We start from the raw sequence: 10,233 nt of genomic DNA on the forward strand, positions 1-10,233 counted from the left end.
TTCGTCCATCAAATTCTTTTAACATCGTCGATGATGGCGACAAGGGTGGTGAGCCTAATGTTTGCCAGCAGCTCATTGACATAATGCATGTAGATGCCCCCTCATTAATAATTGTTCGATGAACATTTTTGTTGAGGGCCTTCACTTGAATGAGAAAAGCGAGCTCAGCTAGTAACTGCGGGTCATATCATTTATGATTAAAGGCCACAAGATTGGAATCTACTGGGTCAATCCCACCTATTGCTGATAATAAAGCTTACTTTTGGGAGGGGCAATTTTGCAGTACCTTAAGTGTTGACATAGTCGATGGCGATTGGGCTAGGTCCTCTACTATATTATAATTTTGTGCTACTCTGGCATGAGTATTAAATGTCGATTTGTGTACAACTCCCTTTGGTGGCTTTATCGTTAGCTCAGGAATGATGGGTGACACAACTTCGGTCGAAGCTGTTGTCAAACTACTAGGTTGATCAGTAGCCTTGTTGTTCGACAACTGTGGATTTTTGTAATCTTTATTCCTTGTCGATATCAAAGCATCATTTTGTTGTTTTGAAATGGAAAACATAAGGACTTGGGATGGGGAAGCATTGTCACTAGCAACCAGATTGGTTCCTGGGTTTGGAAATGGATCAGTCAATACTAGTGAGGTTTTTGAATTCTTAAAGAATTTCTTAACTTCAGCTTTATATGGACAATCTCTCGTCCAATGATCCTCATCGCATATGAGGCATGGCTGAGTGGATTTCTTTTGCATAGAAGGGTTTGAGAATATTTTTCGGGAGACGAATCATCCTATTTCTTCTTTTTTCTCTTCCCTTTCTTCTTTCCCCCTGGTTGCTTTGGTTCTTTGCCTTTGTCAGTCGACATGGCATTAACCTACGAGGCTAGAATTTCTTCATTTGTATTTTGATTAGAAATCTTACAGGATTTATTATATGTAGCCTTTGTCGATTTCATACTCGTCATACCTATCATGCCGTCGCTAGCGTGAGAGTCTTTGTTTGATTTAGGAGGAGGAGGAATGGAAAACTCCGGTCTGGGAGCATCGGGGATTTTATCGTAGAGTGTTCCAGACTGAGTATAGATCAAGTTTAGATATTGCACACGAGCAATAACCTACTCTTCAGTGATGACCCCTCCCTTTGCCACATCTTCTGTAATAGAAGGTAACAATGACTTAATAAACCAGTAAGCTAGCAGTTGATTAGGAACATATGTTTTCACTATTCTACGATGACATTGCCATTCATGAATATGATCGGATATGTGAGTGGTCGTTGTTTGATTGAAATTGGTAAGAAGCTCTGTTCCTATTTCACATCTTATTGGTAGTTGAAAATGGGTTAAAAAGGTTGTGGCAAGGGTGGTGAAGTTATCGAATGAAGCTCTAGGCAACTTGATATACCATTTTGCTGCTGGACCAGTTAACGTTTGCTAAAAAAGGTGAAGCCGAATTGAATCATCATTGAGAGTGTTGGACAAACACCACAGATGAAAGGTCATCACATGATTTGACGGGTCTTCACCCAGATTTCCATTAAATTTAAGAATATCTGACGGAAGTTTATGAGGAATCACTGGTCACCAAGGGGCATAAGCGATTGGATCATTCGTTAGCCGACTTAGATCTAGTAACTCTAGAGTTGCCACGAAGGGCAACTGTTGGTTCAGGTTCGGCGAAGCGTACCCAGGATAAGATGGGATCACTTGAGCAGTGGGTCTTTGCATACCAGCATAATGCATTTGATTCTAATAACCTTGATGAGGTGGTTGGGCATAACCAATTTTAGACCATTGGTTATAACTATTTTGAATATACGGCTGCCCATTACCTACAAAGTTTTGTTGCTCAGGTCCTTGGTAAGCTTGTTGGAATTGCGGTTGTTGATATTACACCAGCCATGGTTGTGAAACCACTTTCTATTGCCCAATACTGGACATTTGACCAAGATGAGGGGTAATAATACCCATTTGAGCCTGAGTCGCTCCAGTTAAGGAGCCACTAACTGGCGATTACGGTTGTGTCGTGGAGACAAGAGGTTGTTGTACAATGACCTAAGAAACTTTAGGTTGGCATATAACAGGCAATACTTGTACTTGCGACACCGTCACAATAGCTGTTGTAGTGGGGATGTTCGACGTAGGGAGACTTGGTTTCATTGACTATACAACTCTTGGTTATTGAGGCAATATTGGCACCCAACTGTTAGATGTGATTCCAATTTGACCTGAATTCAGTTGTGAACTCTCATATGGCGGAAATCCAGTGCTCAAGGGAATGATTGGCCTTTGGAGACTAGATTGCCCAAATTGATGTTGTGAAGGATCAATTTGTTGAGATTTAACATAAGAGATTCCAGATACTATTCTAGATGAGCAAATGGGAACATACCATACTGTCAAAATAGTCCCTAGGTGGACTCCTTCTAGCGGTTGAGAGCTAGTTGGGACAGATGGTATACCAGCGAACATTGTCAGAGTGGTGGTAGGAGGTTCTGCTACCGCTGTATTAGACGAGATCATCCTAGATGTCGATGGTTGTCCAGACATATCGAGTCTATCCAAAAGACTTCTCAGTGCTTCTACAGGAACTTGCAATGAAGGGGTATTAACTTCTGAAGTAGAAGAACGTAGGTGGATCTCAGTCCCAAAATGCGATGGAGTACTGGATGGAAGATCCTCCATAATCTCTTCTATAGCAATCAATCCAGGTAGAAGAGGCAGACCGTCAGGTCCGTAAAATATTTCTGGTGCCGAAGAAGGTATATATTTTGCAGCGACAGATGTTGGAGGGGTAACACCTTTGAATCAACCCTGGATGGAGCTGGTTCAGGAATAAAAGTGTTTACTGTTACACTAGGATCAGTTCTAATTTCCTCTTGTAACTGTGGAGCTTCTTTTGTAGAGGCAGGGATACCAGAAATGGTTGGAGTAACGAGAGTCTCAGAGGATGTTGAAACACAAGTTTCAAACAAACCAGGACACTTTGACCCAGTTAAACGAGTTCCCCTGACCCAGAATGGTTTTGTTTCTGGAGTAAAAGACGATTGACTCATCAGTCTCCGTGAACAATGGGGTTTTGATTGACTTGCTTCCACGATTGTGGATTTATTTGATCAACTCAAAACAAGAGGGGAAAAAGTTATTCTGTATTAAATGAATTTTAGATGCCTTGACACAACTTGCTTTTTCAATTTTTAAGAGTCGAGAAAAAGCTAAAGATGACTCTAGTCACCTTTGATTTTCAATGAGCTTGAAGTGACAAGTGCTCAGATGGACCTTTTCCTTTAAGGAGTCTGAAAAGGAACGAAAGGGATTACTCTGGAAATCTAGACAGAGGGATTATCAAACCAATCGCAAAACTGCAGAATTCTTTTTACGGTACGACATTCAATCTTCCTGAATGTTGTGTTCAGTGCATTGCAATCGATAGGGCAGCAGACACGGCTCCCTAAGGATAAATGATATAGCCTATTGTGGTCTCCCAATATATACTCCATGGTATGTGGGAGCACAAGTCCATACTGGCACTTATCGTCTCAAAGAGGAGGAATCACCCAACCTATGATGAAAGCAATAGTTACCAGGCTTTACGACACCAGAATACATCTCTAGCCTAGACTTCTAGATGTTGTGCATTAGGTTCCAAATCATTTTTATGTTCATTAAATTTATTTTACAGTTGATCTTTCTTAAGAAATTTTCCTTTTAGGTTCACCGCGTGATATAGCTATACAATTCCTAAAATGCAATCTAAGATGAATAACAGTCGTTTAATCTTCCTTTTGTAATGAAAATCCTTGCTACTAAGGAAAAGAGAAATGAAATCTTTCAACATAGAGCGGAGAGCACACACTAAATACACTGTCCTAAATCAAAATCAACAAGTGGTCTAAATGCAAATGCACATGCATGTATTTTTTTTCCACTTTCTTAATGTGTGAATGACAAAAAGAATGCTAAATACAAATCTGAATTATTTCTTCTTTCAAAGCGACAATACTAATGATTTTATTTTCAAAAAACGACAGGAAGGAAAGACAACACTTTGCAATTTTGAATTGAAAATTGCTTTCGACACTTGAAATACTTATAAATTCAGATCAAATACAAGAGTAATAGTGTAATCGACTATCAAAAAGAGAAGTATTCTTTTCTTTGACTGAAAACAACACTTAAGACACTTCCAAATCAAAGGACAACAGTTCGATTAAGCTACTATTTTGTAAAAGAGAACTGTAAATTGTGCACAATACATAAAAACATTCACAATTCTGTGTACAATAGAGGTTGGATGATGCATAGAAGGGGGTTTCAATAGTGATCTACTAATCATAGACAACAAAACTCCTGAATAAAACTAAAGGCAGTGAAGAAAAAAACAAAATCTAGAGGCAGATTTAGTCTTGTCTGATCATCGCACCTGTAACACAGGGAAACTGGGATGCATCCCACCTACTGCACAGGGGAGGTGCAATGCATCTAGATTGCCAAGAAGACAGGGTGTGATGGTCCAAGGACGAGACTTCAACTTGGTTCTTGGTCACAGTTTTCAGTTTAGTCCAGGGATATAGGCCGGGAAAATGATAGTCAGTAACTACAAAGTATAGGGCTGATCTAATGAGGTTACTCAAGCTACCTCTAGGGCACTTAGGGTGTCTGCAAGTCAATTGTCCAGTTCATAAACAAACCTAGAGATTGACTAAAGCAACGTTGATCTACTTTGTACTTGCATAGCAAAAGCAATTCGAAGGCTAGCTGGCTTAACTTCAGGCTCTGTCTGTGGTATATGAGTCAAACAAATAGAGACAAGCAATCAAACTAATCGCTCCCCAGTGGAGTCGCCATTTTGTTTCCAGGAAATCTAGTGTCTATTCAGAGCTGCTAGTCACACTAAGACGGGTAGCTTTCTTAGAAACAAATAGATTCAAGTCACTTGCTTTTTCCTTTATGAGAGAGAGATGAGAAAGAAGCAGAGAGTACCAACCTCAGTCTTCCGCTTGGCTCCTTGCTTGTTTCCTTTCCCCTTTGACAGAATCTTTCCAGTGCTTCCTTACATGTCCTGCTTCAAAGAGCACCTGTAGATTCACAGTAGCATAATACCATCAAAGCATAGAGATCTTTCACTGTAAACAATATAGGATCAGATATATATTGACCATACAAATGCATATAACAAAGACAGTATTGAGAGATACACAAGAATATGGAGGAAAACTCAAATGGCTTTATTAGTAAAAGTCATATAAGAGAGGATTATAACAACTTGGTCTGACCTAGTGCCATCCTCCCAGCTTGAAAGCCCTCTTCACCTGACACAAAGCAAGATCACCCAACAATGTCATCAAAGAGAAACCAACAACACCTCTTTGAAAATTACCAAATTCCAACCTCTGGATCTCTTGGATGAGGGATCCATTTATAGATATTTGAAGGGGGGTGAGTCAGCTTCTGGGATTTTGATTAGTGTCATCTCTCTGATAGTTCTTAGTTCCACATGGAGATTTTAGATCTCTTACTCATCCTTGGGCGAACTCAAAGAGGCAAGTGTCGAATGAGCAGTTTCTAGAAGATTCCCTGGGTTTCCACCTGGAAAACTGCTTGTTCCATTTGTCTGCTCTCGCTCATCGCACCCTATAGAAGGGATTTCTAGTATGCATCGCACCTTTTGCATGTGGTAGGTGAGATGCATCGCACCTTTAGCACTAGGCGGTCTGTATGGTCCTCCTTTGACAAGTTCTGAGTAGCTTTTCATGGAGAACTTCTGGGAGATGATGTAATTAGCTGACCTTGCTTCTTTAGGGTATGAAACGACACTTTTAGGGAGTTAGAAGCCCTTGGTTTATGGACATATGTTATTGGGGTTGCAGTGCCCAAATATGTCTATAACAAGGAGGGATTGCATATGGTTTTCTGTGATATTCATCCAATATTATTTGTTTTAGCACACTCACATTATCAATATTCAATATCTTTTAGTAGGTTAGCACTTTTTCAAAATTTTCAACATATCCTCAAACTTCCATTTCTTGTAATTTTTGTTGAATTTCTAGATATTTATGATATTTTTCTATTGAATTTTTAATCTATTCCATAAAATATGTATTGATATTGTTAACAGAGACTCCCATCAAAGCATGAGCGTGTCTACTTAAAGCACCAACTGTTTTGTTTTCTTTTCCTTTTATGTGTTTAATATTGAATTCAAACTCACTCAGAAAATCTAGCCACCTTGCTTGTCTAGCATTTAGATAAGGTTGGATGAAAAACTATTTCAAGCTGATGTGATCTATAACCAAGGTAACCTTGTTTCCTAACAAGTAGTGTCTCCACATTTTTAGAGCATCTATCATTGCGCTAGCTCTAGATCATACACAACATAATTCTTTTTGTATGGTTTCAGCTTCCTAGACTCATAGGCTACTAATGGATTTTTCCTACATCAACACTCCCCCAAGGCCTTCCAAACAGGCATCAATACAAATAGTGAATTCCTTGTTTGGGTTTGTAATTTTTACTACAAGAACTACTGTCATAATTGTTTTAACTTGTCAAAATTTTAATGGAATTTGGTTGTCCACTCATACTTTATATCCTTTTTTTTGTAAGGAAGTAATCGGATAAGAAAACTACTTAGAAATCATTTGGTATGGGCCAATTCATAATATCCCTAAACTTTTCAGGATCAACAAATAGTCCCTCCTTGGAAATCAAGTGACCTAAATTTTGTATTATGGATTTATAAAACTCGCATTTTAAGTTTTTTATATATTTGTTGTTCTTTTAAAGTTTGTTAGACGAATTTCAAATGTTCTTTGTGCTCATCTTTATTTTTAGAATACATTAAAATGTCATTTATGAATACTAGCACAAACCTAGCAAGATATCGTTGGAGTATGTTGTTCATTAAACACATCAAGGTTGTTGGTGTGTTAGTGAGACCAAAGGGTAACAGTACAAACTCATATTGACCATATCTAGTTCTAAAAGTTGCCTTATGAATATCTTCATCTTTTAACAACAATTGGTGATATTTGATCCTTAAATCATTTTTTTAAAATATAGTTGCTCCCCTCACTTGATCGAACTGATCATCAATTCAAGGTAGCGAGTTGTTGTAGTACAACAACAACAGTCCCAGATTTGGAGCTTTCATTTGGAACGGAGGAGCCACAAATACAAGAAAGGGCCACAGAAACAAATGCCACACCATAAGCCAGGATCAAGACGGGGGAGATGCCTACTCCATAAGAATGTATCATAATAATAGAGGTGTCAGCACAATAGAGAGTGGAGATAGCGCCGATAGCAACACAACCACCACCCGTAGAACACATGGAAGCAGAAATAGAGCCGCTAGAGGCCGAAATGACTTAACTCGGGGACGAGTCAAGAAATTTTGGTCGGGGCCTATTGGAGCCTTCATTAATTTTGAGGAGTTTTGACCAGTTTTGACCAATCGTAGGGCAAGAAAGTTAAAATGGCAGCATTAGTTGGGTAGTTGAACAAGAAATTATGGAGGAGTGATGGCAAGGTGGCAACAGAAGGCAAAGGTTGCCAAGGAGGTGAGAAGGCATAGAAGCAGCCAAGGGAGTAGGCAACCGAGTGAGAATTGGTAGTCCAAGTAGCCAGGAAGGATATAAAAAGGGAAAGAACAGAAAGGAAGAACGCTGTTTTCAAACCTGCCAGATGCAAAAGGATTTGGTTGCCCAGGAGGTACACAGACGTAGAAGAAGAAGCAAGAAGAGCTGGGAGCCGTGGAAATGGGTTGCGGAGTTGATTTGACCTGAGCTACTGAGATGGGTATTTTATGTGTTGTTTATGGAAAGATGTCGAGTTATGATGTACTCTGTCCTATTGATTTAATGTAATTAGAGTTGATGGTTATCAAGACTTATAATGCATTGCGCATCATGCTCTGTGGGCTTATTAAAAATTTAAATACACTACTTGTTGCATGAAGATGGTGATTACTAGATTGATACTAGAATGTTTTTAGTTATGTGGTATTTATGATGGATCCATGTGTATGAGTTTAGGGTATCATTATCTCTTTTTCATGTATTATGGACACATATGTGTATGATTACTTGTGTCCAACTGATATTCTCTCAACTCCATGCTGAACCCTTCTTCCCTTTGGTCGCGACGTGCTTCGGTTGAGACTCCTTGCCCTTCTAGGTGAGGTGAAAATGCCAGCGCTATCCTACACTACAGTAGACCAGTGTTGGCCTACTGTGCCATAACTCAGGATCTTTTCTCTGATGACTCTTTCAAGCCAACAATTAAATATATTCTAGCACCATCTTTTGTATAGTGTATTCTACTGATTTTTTTACTGTTATTCATATGTTTTCCGATGCTTCCCCAACATATTTTAGGAGCTCCTATTCCTCCACATAGGCATGGAAAGCTGGAATGTACAGTGAGTAATTAATTATTCAATGTTTACTTTGTTCATATATACATTTATGTGTGTAGAGATGTTTTGTATAGCTACATTCCCCTTGTGATGATTTAGGGACATGGTTTGTCTTTATAGGGGAATATAGAGCATTGACCAAAAAGAAAATGGCTAGGAATGACTTTCTCAAGAGTGACTAAATGTATGCTACTACTGCTTTCTTCAGAATGTGTGCTTGGTTTTCTTCAAGGTTTCTATATTGGGTTTTTGGTTAGAGGTTGTTAGTCACAATTTCATATTCAAAATAATTCAAAATGCAAATTCAAGCAAGCAATGCAGATAAAATTATTTTGATGTAAGGATTAGAAGTGGAATCATTCCAAACCCTTCTAGGAATATAAGCTTTCTAATGCTTACCAATGGTTGATGGGAACTTTGTAGATTGAATTCAAGACCAAATTGAATAGATCTTTTGAATTAGAAGCCTCCACAAATGGCTTCCTCTTATTATGACGAGTCCAACAACCACATATTTAGCATTACAAAGGAATCTTTACTAACATTCAATTCACTGGAAATCATCTAAGAAACCATGAGTGGAGGGTATCTATTTGGTAAAAGTAACCTAGGACATGTACGTGGCTCGAACTCTCATTGTGTTCTCTGTGTACATTAAAAAGCGTGAGGCATATCACTTGGTAGGACCTGAGACCTATTGGCAGCTATATTAGCTATCCACTTTTGTCAACATAGAAAACCATTACTGAGACAAGTGTCTTTTATAATTTATGAAACACTTACAAGTGAGCTTCTAGCACATTTGGAGGCTTTGTAGTAGAGTAGAGCTCTGCTAAATGTATGTTTTGTGTATAAAAAATGCAATGAATAATATTTGTACATCAAAGGAAACACTGCAAGACACTACTATAACATGTTTTAGTATGGTTAATATCACATTTTCCTTAATCTAAATGCAAATTAAAAGGAGATAAAAATCATTAAAAAAGTGGAACATCATATTTCGGTAATTGTCTGGAAGTTCCTCAGTTTGTAGTGGAAAAAAATAGTTCTTTTTTATGGTAAAATATATTTTTTGCATCAAAAAACATTCCTACTTGTCCCTACCACATCAATTTCATTAGTTATTTTTAATAGTAGTCCCATTGACTCAAAATTCTCATTGTGCTTTTGGTAAATAGCCCTTTGGATAGGGTCATTCCTTTGCCTTTGGTGGCAAGAAATCGATGGAGTGGATTTTACGTAACCGAATTCATTTAGAACTACACACAGTTCCAATTAGTAGCAATTGTTAATTTCATCCAAGTGTTAGCAGTAGTTGCTAATTTTCAACCACTTGTCCTTGTATCTTGTGTGTCCCGTTGGGTTGATCATTCATCCCTTGGAACACTTATTACATGATTGTTTCACAAATATCCTACATGGTTTATTTCATATATTAGATGGGCCATACTTTTGTTTTCAATGTGCACTTGCTATGTTTTTTTCTTTTTCCCTCCTATTTGAGATTACTCTAGGTCTCGTGCACTTTTTCCTATTAGGTTTTCTTCTTGATATTGCTGGTATTTTTGTATCTAGAAGAATGTCAAATTGAACAAGTTTTGGGGTTGTTCTACAGGTTTTTTTCTGGCTAGAAAACTCCCTGTTTAAGGATGTTTTATGTCCATATTATACCTTAACTATGGAAAATTTGGCACCCAAAATCATGTATTACTATATTGGCAACACATGGTGGTATTTTTTGTAACTGTAGTCTTTTCTAGCCTTATTTGGTGTTGATTTTTTTTTTCTTGATATTATTTCCCTAAGGG

Source organism: Pinus tabuliformis, chromosome 8 (genome assembly GCF_031772625.1).
Source record: "Pinus tabuliformis cultivar Carrire ecotype Pingquan chromosome 8, CPIR1, whole genome shotgun sequence".
NCBI lineage: Eukaryota > Viridiplantae > Streptophyta > Pinopsida > Pinales > Pinaceae > Pinus > Pinus tabuliformis.